An 11,785-nucleotide genomic window follows, 5' to 3' on the forward strand; every position below is an offset into this window, starting at 1 on the left:
TTACTGTATGCACAGGAGGGTAGAGATAACAATATTATTATGAAGGGCAGCTGCTGCTGCTTCTCTTTCTCATCCTTTTCCTTCTTCTTTTTATTCTTTATTAAGGCAACGTTGGTTTGCAACAGTATATGATTTAGAGGTATAGGAACACATCCTTCAACTAAATGTCACCACACCACACTTACATCACAAGGACTTATTCTAAGCTGTGTTTTCCCACCTGAGCATGTTAGCACATTTCAGCCAAAATAATTGTCTATAAAAATTCAGACTTATTTGAGAAAGTGAAAATCTGAAAAGAAAAAATAATTTTTCAATTTTAAAATAAGGTTAAATCTAACTTTCGATGTGGGTTTTCTTCTTGTTGATCTGTGTTGGTGGTAAACAAAAACTATGGTAAGTTTCGTGTGTTCATCTTTTTAAACCATACTGCAGAAGTGAGAGTAAGAAAAATCAAATTATATAGCAAGAATTCCAGTGAGATGTTTTCTCATCCTTAGTTTATCTTCTGCAAATGAGCATATATAAAACAGTCCACCTACTGTTCTAGTTGTCATGGTTTAATGCAGTTCCACTGAATGATCTTGTTAACCTAACCTTCAATTTGCTGGGGCCTGAACTCTGAATTACAGCTTACGAACACAGTTTAACAGCTGCTACAAGGGCTTCTTCTGAATATTTAAACGTATGAATTAAAGATTGCTAGAGATTCCTTTTTAGACTTCTAGGAGTCATTGACTATATAGAAAGTTGAATTAAAGCACAAAGGTGGTAGGCTTGGAGACACGAGGCTGCATACTCTACTCACCAGATTGAAATAGTAACTGCAAAGTGTTATTTAAAAATTGTATCTTAAGCAGCCATTCAATATTATACTTTCTTCAAACGTATAACATATATTTTGTGTTTACCTTTAGACAGGCATTAGTCAAATAGAGATGAGCATAGACTGAAAAGATCATTTACATCTGAACCTTAAAATGGTGCAGAGACAAAGCAGAAGTTTGATAATCAGCAAATTTAAGGATTACTTGATCATGGCTATAGGCTTTATAAAAATAGCAAGTTTCCTTAATGCAGGGTTTTTCAAAGGATGAAGTTTTTGTGAAATTTGGGAGATAATGAATTTAATTTAGTGGGAATAGGCCAAGGATTTTTAAAAAGCAAAATAGAACAGAGTATGTCAGAATTTATTTCATTTAGCACAGTTAAATTGTTGTGTGAAATACTATGTTTTCAGTGTGACTATGTATGTTTGCACGCTGGGTAATGCTATTAAAGTGTGATTTTTACTCTGTTTAAGAACAGCTTTAAAAACATTGGCTCAGGATATTTAATTACATTTATACTTCCAAGATTGGTATTATTCCAATATACCTTCTTAAAAATATATCTAGCACATGTGATCAGATATATAGAACAATAGTATCGACACATAGGAAAGTTTAGATTTTTAGTCACTTATAGAAAACTGTGAAGAATATGAAAAATATCTTTAAGGTGAAGTGATGTGAGGGGAGAAAATATGTCTAGCATTAGTGTTTACTGTTTTATTTACTAGAGGCATTTGTGTGTATATTTTACTAAACCCATGTCTCTATTACTTACCCCAGCATGGTTTTCTTTACATGCTGAAAGTCTGAGTGAATAAATTCAGTAACACTGTTCATGCTCATGTATACTATATAGGCAGATTGTTGTTTGGGTCACAGGACAATGCTCTGTTATCTATTATTTCAAGTTTACATATTTCATAAATTATATGGACAGCTGTTGGGATCATTTGATCAACAAGCAGGGAAAAGAGAAGTCAAACTAGAAAAATCACTAACGAAACCAGGGTGCTAATGAATATAAATCAGGGGGTGTCCTTATTCATAGTTCTTTGGACTATGTATTTATTTCACACCATTCTACCACATCTCCTTAAGAATAAGTATGTCTGTGAGAAGCTTGGGCCATATATTACTGATTGCAAAGATTGAGGGGAAAAAGTCTATATTTAATTCTTTATGAACAGAAAATCTCTTCCTCCTTTCCTGTGATCTGTACATGACCCACTTAACTCCCTTTCTGAAATAATGTGTTCAGCAAGGTGACTTGGAAGAGGAATTTACCTTTCTTTGTGACTAAGTATACAATTTGGTGTTGTTTTTTTTTTTTTTTTGTATAATTTGATACAAACTGGACAAAACTACCTAAGTACAAAGAAAGAAATGAAGACAGTTCAATTGATTGAAAGGGCTTAGGACTGACCTTAGAACAAGGAAATGCATTGAGGCAATGGAGTCAATAATTGATATGGCTCATTGTGGTGAGGCAATAAGGCAAGAAGTAACAGAGGAGAACAGATTTTGGAGAGCTCTTGAATACTTTTTTACCATGTGATGAAATGGTTGCTTAAAGCAGCTGGCTGAATTTAATTATTTTTATTTCAATTTTATTTTTTTAAATGTGGTTACTTCATAGACACATTTATTTTCCAACATCAGCTCCTTAGTAGTATAATATAGAATGCCTCATTAGCAATGGAAAATGGGCTTAAGTTCGTAGCAGGAATGTTCTGAATAATGTTTTTAGATGTGGAAGAAGTTAGCAAGGGAGATTATAGAACCTCTTTTTTCCCTCTGGAGAACTTTAAAATAAGTAAAAACTTTTTATTTAATCCACAAATTTCCTATACGATCTATCCTCATTTATGGATGTTGCTTTTATTTTACAAAGGCTGCTCCTTCCCACCCTAGTTCTTCCTTCTGCTGTCTTTGCTTGGCAAGACCTTGTGAGAAAACAGAACTGCCTCAGCTAAAAGGATGGTGTGGGTGCTGCTCTAGAAACTGCAGAGCTGTGTTACTCTACCTCTACTTTTTCTATTTGCTATCCAGGGACCAGAGAAGTGATTTTCAACCTAGGGTGTCTGAATCAACAACATCAATACCCCCTGGGAACTTGTGATGATACCAAATTTTGGGTCCTCTACCAAATCAACTTCATAGGAAACTCTAAAGATTCAAGGTTAGGTTGATTTTCTGTATACTCAGATATGGAATGTTCTATCATGATCTAATATGGCTGAACCAGTCAGTCAAATGCCTGGAAACATGAAGTCACCACCAATACAACCAATCACAAAAGCAGACAGGCTTCCTTACCTGTCCATTGGCCAATGTGACACAAAAATCTGCACATTGAGTGTCTGCTCATATTTATTTGTGCCAAAGGAACCAATTCACCTAAAGGCTCAAACAAAAGACTCTCTAGTCTAAGTATGTGTTGAATGCTAGCTGTGGGCCTACACTTTACCAGGCCCACAGGACACACTACGATGACCACTGGGTCTACTATGTCAAATCCTCTGCAGGGATGAACAAAAGTATTCAGAGAGGCTGAATCAGGTTTTTTTTTTGTTGTTGTTGTTGTTTGTTTTTCCTTTTTGTCTGCTGATATGCTACCACAAAACTCTTTTATATTTCCTATAGTTTACCCTGCAGGTGGAAAAGCCTTTCCTATCAGAGAGGATGGTTATGTACTCACCCCTCTCTTGCCCCCCCCACCATGAAATTGCCTCAGCCTGACAGCATGTTTACTAAGAATGCTATCTTTAGGGCATTCTAAAGAAAGGCAAACTACAGTACCAGAAAGCGCAGCAGCTGAGATGTTTGCATGTGCCTTGAACGCAGATCTAAAGGGTAAAGCTAAAGCATCGGCCGCAGCTGGAAGAATAGGGAGCAGAACACTGGCAACGGGCAAAATGGTTATTCATTTCCTCTCTTGTGATCTTTCATCTTTCATTTTTGTGAATCTCAATACATAGTTGAGACTTTTCCCAGATTCACAATCAACCCTGATTATCTTCCTCCTCTCTCCACTTTTCCCTTTTTAGTTTCTTGGAAGCTGTTAGAGGAAGAAGATTAAAAACTATCTGGCATGGAACATTCTTGCCTTTTTTAGGTCGCTCAGCATTTGTCAAAGAGTTGAGAAAAAGAGACAAAGGAGAGAATAAGGCCAATGGGTAAGGAGAGACAAAAAGTTTTGTTTCTCTTCAAATATGTTTTTCATCTCTGACCTCACATAAAAACTTGGCAGTGCCTCCAGTCATAATATTTATGTAATTTAAACAGGTAGTGATTCTTTGGGTGACAAAATTATTATACAGTGCTTAGCCCCTCTTATGCATCCATGATTTGGAGACTTTTAATTGTCCTTGGAATTTGGGGGAGGGGGTGTAAGAGGGGCGCAGTTCAGTTTGAATAAACAACCTAACAACAGAGTGACTGCTTTAAGCTGCTCTTAACTTTGTTACCTGACTGAGGTCACCTGAGTATCAAATCTGTTCTCTACAGTCATTCTGACTCTATACAGGAAGCCGATAAGTTCCACATGGTACTTAAGGACATACTAAATGCAGACATTGAGAGACATAACTCCAGCTACAGCCTAAAAGTTCCATTTGCCTTGAAGCCTGAATCTTCATCATAAGCACAAGTTTTTGATGATCTGTAGCAAGTCTTAATTCAATTAAGAGATTCATCAAGAAAGCAAGTATAGACTATAAGTTATTTAACTAAATTAAAAAAAAAAGATTTAAGTCATGGGAGAGGGTGAATATATCATATAATAGATTCACAATCTTCCCCCACTAGGCTTTCCTTCACCAGATGCTGAAGGATATTGAAAAATGCAAAAATCTTGGAAAGATAGGTTGACTCCAGTATGATTTCATTTGAGAAAGGTAATTGCAAGACTGCACACCTGGATTCAGACACAAGTTGCACATAGAAAGGATTTCTGTGATGTGATTCAGCAACAGCATGTATGAAAGAGGCCTAGACAATGAGTCGACAATCAGCTCAGCAGCTGCCAAAAAGGCTGATGGGCCCTGAGGCTGTGTTAATGGAAGCATTAGCCTAGAATAAGGGGGGAAAGGGTGTAATGCCACTAGCAGCACACAAGGCACCTTGAAGGAGCACTTAGACCTGTGGGCTCTGATGAATCCCTTTGCAAGGAAGGTGAGAAGGCAAAGTCAGGTGGGATGGCCACTTCTAAGGAACAGTTGTAGAAAATGAGGTTTACCTTTGGAAAAGTTTTAAGAAATAGTGTTACGAATAACGGACTTGTCCAAAAAAGGATTCAAATTATTCCTCAAGATTAAGAGAAAAGAGATTCACTTGTGGACGCCTTGGAGAGATAATCTAGAAAAACAACATAGGCACTGTAGAAACACATGAACTTTTGGCTTATGGTGCTACTCTACAAACTTGAACAAGTTTCTTCCTTTGTTCAACTCTGTTATATTTAGAACATAAGGACAATGCCTACTCTGTATAATTGAGGGTTAAAAATAATGCATTCAAATACCTAGCAAAGAACTTAAAATCAGGTTTGTACCAACAATAAGAGTCAAATCTATTTAGAGTACAGTGGGCAAAGCTAGGAAGATATAAGTGAAATTAGGCTTTTTAGGTATAATGGGAGACTAATGGGCCAAAGAAAATATAAAGTAGGGAGTGAATAGGTGATTAATCAAATGACCTATCAGCTTTCTTTGGATCCTGAGAGCTATGGGAAACAACTTATAATTGTATATATAGAAAAAGAATACATTTAAAATAGTACTTAAAGGAAGAGCAGTTAATCTGTAAAGAAATTCATGTATTTCTTGGTGTTTTATAAGTATTAGAATACTTAGGTGTTTTATAAATATTTAGAAAAAAAGATATTTTCCTTTAAAAATTAGGAACTTCTTAAAAAGACCACTTCCAATACAGTAAAATTGTCATTTAACAGGAAACACTGTTGAGATGGGTTAAAATTATATTGAACTTTATAGAAGTTCTTTTTCTAATTTTTGGGAACAAATCCATATTCAAATTTGAACTATTTCATGGTTCAAAATCAATCCCTCTCACTCAGTCTAAATTCAGGGATTTTTTTAATACTCTGCATTTAGAATTATTTAATTCCTACTGAAAAATTTTCCCCCCATGAAAATTTAAGTCTGTCGACTTGTAGCAGGACTTGCACCTTTGACATCTACTTTCTTTCTTTATATTAAAGAGAATCAGAAAACATCTCCAAGTATAGATAAAGTGTGCTTAAGTATAGTCTTGTAAATTAGGTTCAAAGGCTCTTTGTGTATTACAAAATTCTAAATCCATTTGTTGCAATTTTGATGTTACTTCAAAACAAGCTTGCCCAACAAAACCCACAGCTACGTAGGAACATAATCCAGAGTGTGCAAATGACTTTCCTCTACATGGCAGGCAAGTTATTGAATAGGTATGAAGACCTCCAACTAATTCCTGTTCATTTTTTTTATGCCTCCTTAAAATATTAACGAGTAATATACTCATAAGAATATATATCCATTTCTTTTTAGGTCATGGGTATATTCTAATACTATATGCTTATAGTAGGGTGCACTAAATATTTGTTAAATGATCAAATAAGTGACACTTCAATGGTGATTCTAAATCATAGTTACACTTTAGAATCACTTCAGAGGCTTTGAGAAGTAGTAATGCTATGTTCACCCCATAACAAGGAAAAACAGGAACTCTGGGGGTGATATCAGGCACTAACTTTTCAAAAGTTTCTTAGGTGATTCTTTTGTGAGGGTAAGATTGAAAATACTAAGTGATCATGTTTACATTCACAAAATCTTATAGACCACTTCTGTATACATTCCCCATTTCATAGCCTTTACATTTATTTATTGGAATTTGTTATTTTAAAGGTTTATCTATTTATACATATAAGAACTGGGATACAGGCCAGAGGCATGGGGGGTTTGGGGGGTTGTGAGAGGATTCACCAGAGACAAAACGGGAATAGAATAGGAGGATTGACTGAAATACACTGCTAAGGAGAGCAGCGGGTGAATCAGGAGAGGTCTGCTGCGCCATCTGGGTAGCTCCCTGGCTGGGGATCGAACTCGTGCTTCAGTGGCTGCAGATAGCTTCATAGGCTGCGTCCCAACCCCCTGTGCCACCAGGGAGGCCCCTATGTATTGGAATTTTTTAACAATTTTTTTCAATAATTAGAGGAATGAAACAATCTAAGTATTCAATTTAGATATTATCATATTTAGACTTTTTTTGGTCTATGCAGTGGCAGCATTCTTAGGAATTTTAACTAAAGTAAGGGAGACCTTAAGAATATATTTTAATTTTAAATTAACTGAAATTACAGAGTTGTATTTTTTCTATAGAAAATTCATTAGTTTAGGGTTGCTTTTATTATTTTCTATTTTGCTCACTGATAATATCCCATCTACCAAGAGAGTTCCTGTCACATGATAGTCACTCAATAAATATTTGTTAAATAAATTAATGATCTAGTGACTAATGGAATGAATGCAAGACACTGCCGTCATTCATAGAAAGTTATAATTAACATGGTTCACAGAGTTAGAAATAGCATATTTTAGGACATAGCAGAATTTTCCCTCAGAAATTTTTAATTAGCAATAGCATATTTTAAAAGAAATGTTATGAATACATTTAGGTCAGGCAGACTTGCTCTAATTCATGCAGAACCCTCATTTTTTAATACTTATTAGTGTGATCCATGCAAGTATATTTTTTATTTAGGTTCTATAGGTATTTTTGTATATAACCATGTACAAAAATATTTTCAATTTATGATCCCTGGACCAGAAATACCAGTATCAACTGGGAACTTGTTTCAAATGTAAATTTTCAGGGAATTCGTAGGTTATCAAGTCCCTCCTGGTGACTCTAATATACCCTAACATTTAAGAACAGCCACCATTCTAGAAAGGAATTACCTGGTATCATTTCTCTGTTCAGGTGTGCCTTGCCTCAACAACCACAACAAAACAAATAAAACAAAAAACAGACTCCTAAGCTGCATCCAAGCTGTATGTAGAGAGTCAGATTATGTTGGATCAGAAATCCGGGTTTTTAGTCAGTCATTTTCTCCTTGACACTCAGAACAACTCAGTTTAACGGGGTTCAAAAATTGGTGTTCTGGGACCCTCAGTATAGGTTATCTCATTGCTGCAAAGCTGGCCTGTCACCTTTCATGCTGTGTCTCTGAAGGAAGCATTAGGTACAAGGGGTCAAACTAGAGCAAGCTGCCTTGCTTTCAGGGCTCTGAGTACTGATTCCCTTCTCATTTCTTGATTTTATGTCAACCTCAGGTTTTCTTCCTGTATTTTGCTAACTTTCAACCTTGGTGATAAGATTTTTACTAGCGAGCTGTTTTCTGGGTCTATCCTCATTGAAACCAATTAACATGTCACTCATTTGGCATCCCTTAAGACAATGACATTATGAAGAATTTTCCTTTCTTCAGGTCATCATTTTTACTCTATACTTGTACAATGACTCTCATTAACATTATAGGTGGTACTTTAATTTTTTCACTAAAATATTACTCATCGATTCAATTAATGAGTTTGGCAAGGGAGTTCTTTCATCACCCAGTGCCAAGTGGCATTTCATGACTAAAGAATTTCACAAATATGTGAATCTTTTGTGGCACATGGAATAACTAAAAGTAAGCTCTTTGACCTCCTCCCCATATAGCTGTGTGATGCTCATGTGGGCCAAACTAAATATCATCACTGGTAGAGAGTTGATATTGTCCAGAGAAGGTTATAAGGATATTCCTAATATCAGAGTAAACATTCCTGTAAGAACCCAAGTGGCGGTCATATTAAGAATAAAAAGCAAAGAAAGGCTATGCAAAAAATGTTGTGAAGATTATCATAAAGCCATTCATGAAAATACAATCAATGAATATTTTTCCTCAAAGAATAAAGATTCAACTATTGCTTATACCCAGATAATCAACTGTAAAGAAACTAAATAGCCATATCATAGTTTATATATTCAAACAGAACTGGTCCTCCTAAATAAAAATCCCTTCTTTGACTTGATAATACTGCAACAGAGATAACAGAATCACTCTATAAACTTACAGCAGAAAGGAGATCCTTCTGCCTTCTTCTTCCATCTTTCATCTTTAGGGAAATTCCTTTGATGTACTAAGTATAACAAAAACAAAGCTCTTCCTGGTGAAAGCAGAGATGTGTAATTCAAACAAGATAATTTAGATATTTGCACCACTTAAGTAATACAATGTTTCATTTTATTAGGTCATAGTTTTGTTTATGTAAAATGCTCAATATGATAAATATAATTATTCAATATAATGCATATGTGTATGTAATATATGATAAGCTATAGGAGATATGGAAATTTAAAAGCACTGTTAGATTAAGGTAGCATACAATATATTCTAACTTTAATTTTTAATGAAACTGTGGATATGTGGATATTTAAACCCAATTTTTATGCTTAAAATGGTTAGTAGGTCTAAAAATTAGTCTTTGAAAATTGTTAACAGAGACCTTCAAAGACTGCATCTTCATGAATTTCACTGCTAGAAATTAGGTCCTTGACTGAAAAAAACTGAGAATTTTATTTCTCTTTTATTACATGTCTATGCAGATATTTTATAATTCTATTTTATTATCTTGGAATAACATAAAACTCAAGACTTGTAATAATTCCTACATTATTTTAATCTGATGTATCCTGATTTCATTCAAAGTGGTGCACAATATATTGCTATTCTATTTCTAATCCCATTCTTAGTAAGGATTTATATGCTAAGTAGTATAGTCTAAATAGATACCAGCCAAGACATATGTTAGTAGACAGAGAGTAGAATAATATTTTATTTATATGATATATAGATAGATAGATAGATGAGAAGTTTTAATAAACTTGATTTTGAGGAAGGATAAGACAGAGGAAAAAAGAAGCAAAATGAACCCTACAGTTCCTCATATTGGTTCTTCTCATTGCACTTGCCAATTTTTTTTGTAATTTTTTCATGTTCTTTCCTCTCTGTTGATGGGTTTGATACATTCATCCATCTCTCCAAAATTGCAACAAAAATGATTTCAAGTTAAAGGAAATTTAAGAAGTGCTGAATAACTGTAAGAATGAGATTAAACATGGAATAGATGTTGCAGTGTGTCTGGTATTTTGACATTTCGTGAAGAAGTCTGATCTAGGTCCTTGCCTTTCAAATAATCCCATTGGACAATGACTGCTACCTCCTCCAGGAGCAGGAGTGTTAACATGTCTGTTCCCATATAACTGTAGCAGCTGTGGGTAGAAGTTAGGCCTAGTGGAATTTAGGACTTACAGAATAGTGCTTTTACAGGGCTTAGAATACTACTTGGGATATAAAAGAAGCTATTCTATGTCCCGCATTGTAAATAGCTAGCGATAAAGGCTATCATAATGCTGGGGCCTTTTTCTTATGTGAATGTCTTAAAATGAATCAAAAGAAAAAAAACTCTTTAAGCAAGTGTATGCAATTGTCTATCAACCAAATGATGAGCATAACTGTAGAAGTAGACAAATCTAAGATATATTTTATTCCCACAAAAGATTGCAATTTCCTAGGGAGAAAAGGAAAAAAAAACATGAAATTAAAAAAAAAAATAGTATATTTAGAAACATGTATCTCATATATATTGTTATGTATATATAATAATGTATCAAAAATCTGTTAGATTGTGTAATACAGGCAGTAAGTGTTATTAAACTTCTGCAGACTAAATTATGTATATGGATCTCCTTTTATTGTGGAGGTAGGACTGGAGCCAATTCTGTAAGAGAAGTAGGATTTGAATAGTAGGAAGAGGTATATTAGGAAGATGACTAGATCCTACTATAAGAAAACAAAATAGAGTGCAAAATAGAGCTGTGTACCTTTTTTTTAAGGACAATTGGGAAATCACCCTAGTCTTTATTCCCTTTGGAATTCTATTGGGTTGAGATGATGGAGGGGGGGATTCATGTTGATGGAATTAGGAGGTATGAAGTTGGATGCTGGAAATCAAAGCACTGCTTACATTTTATTCCTTAAGTCTGGACTAATAAGGAGACTTCCCTCTCAGCTTGTCTCTCTTCTTAGTACAGGAAATCAAAGCAATATTTTCCTAACAACTTCATGCACATTTAAAAATGCTTCCTGTTTTAGGTATCATATTACCTTTATGAGATTTCACATCATCGTGATAAATTTTGGGTAATGAATTTATAATAAAGGATGTAATTTTAAAGTACAATAGAAATATTAAGTCAGAACTGCAAATACTATATTATTGCATATATATCTCACTAGCAACTAAACTAGTACATAGAGGTTGCTATTCCTACATTCATATAGTTTATTTCACTGTCTCTTCACTTTCTCCAAATGTTTATATCAGTGTGGGAAGAGGGGCAGAAGAGGAATGCGGCTGTGATTATGAGACTTTCTGGAACACAATAAACTATAACAGTAATTCAGAAATAATTTGATAACTAATCCCTGAGGGCAAAACTATATGCCGGAGGAAGAAGACAAGGTCTGGTGACTTGAATATAGAAATATAGGCATGTCCACTGAAGAAAGAGACTTGGAAGGAAGATTGTTCAGTGTTTACCAACACAGTTTCTCAGCTTTGGAGCCAAACTGCCCGGATGTGGGTCCTTCTGTATTCATTTGTTTTTTTTTTTGTTGTTGTTGTTTTTTTTTAAATTGCTCTTTTTTTTTTATAAAGGCATGTTTTATTTATTTATTTGTTTGTTTGTTTGCTTATACATGCACTGGGTACAGTCAGAAGCGAGGGAGGGTGAGAGAATTCACCAGAGCCAGAGCGGGGAGCAGAGCAGGCAGAAGGACCGAAGTACACTGCTGAGGGGAGCAGCGGGCGGCAGGAGAGGTCTGCGCGCCATGTGGGACCCTCCTCCGGTGG

The sequence above is a fragment of the Talpa occidentalis genome, unplaced genomic scaffold (assembly GCF_014898055.3).
Source record: "Talpa occidentalis isolate TD23 unplaced genomic scaffold, MPIMG_talOcc4v2.1 talOcc4.3, whole genome shotgun sequence".
NCBI classification, from domain to species: domain Eukaryota; kingdom Metazoa; phylum Chordata; class Mammalia; order Eulipotyphla; family Talpidae; genus Talpa; species Talpa occidentalis.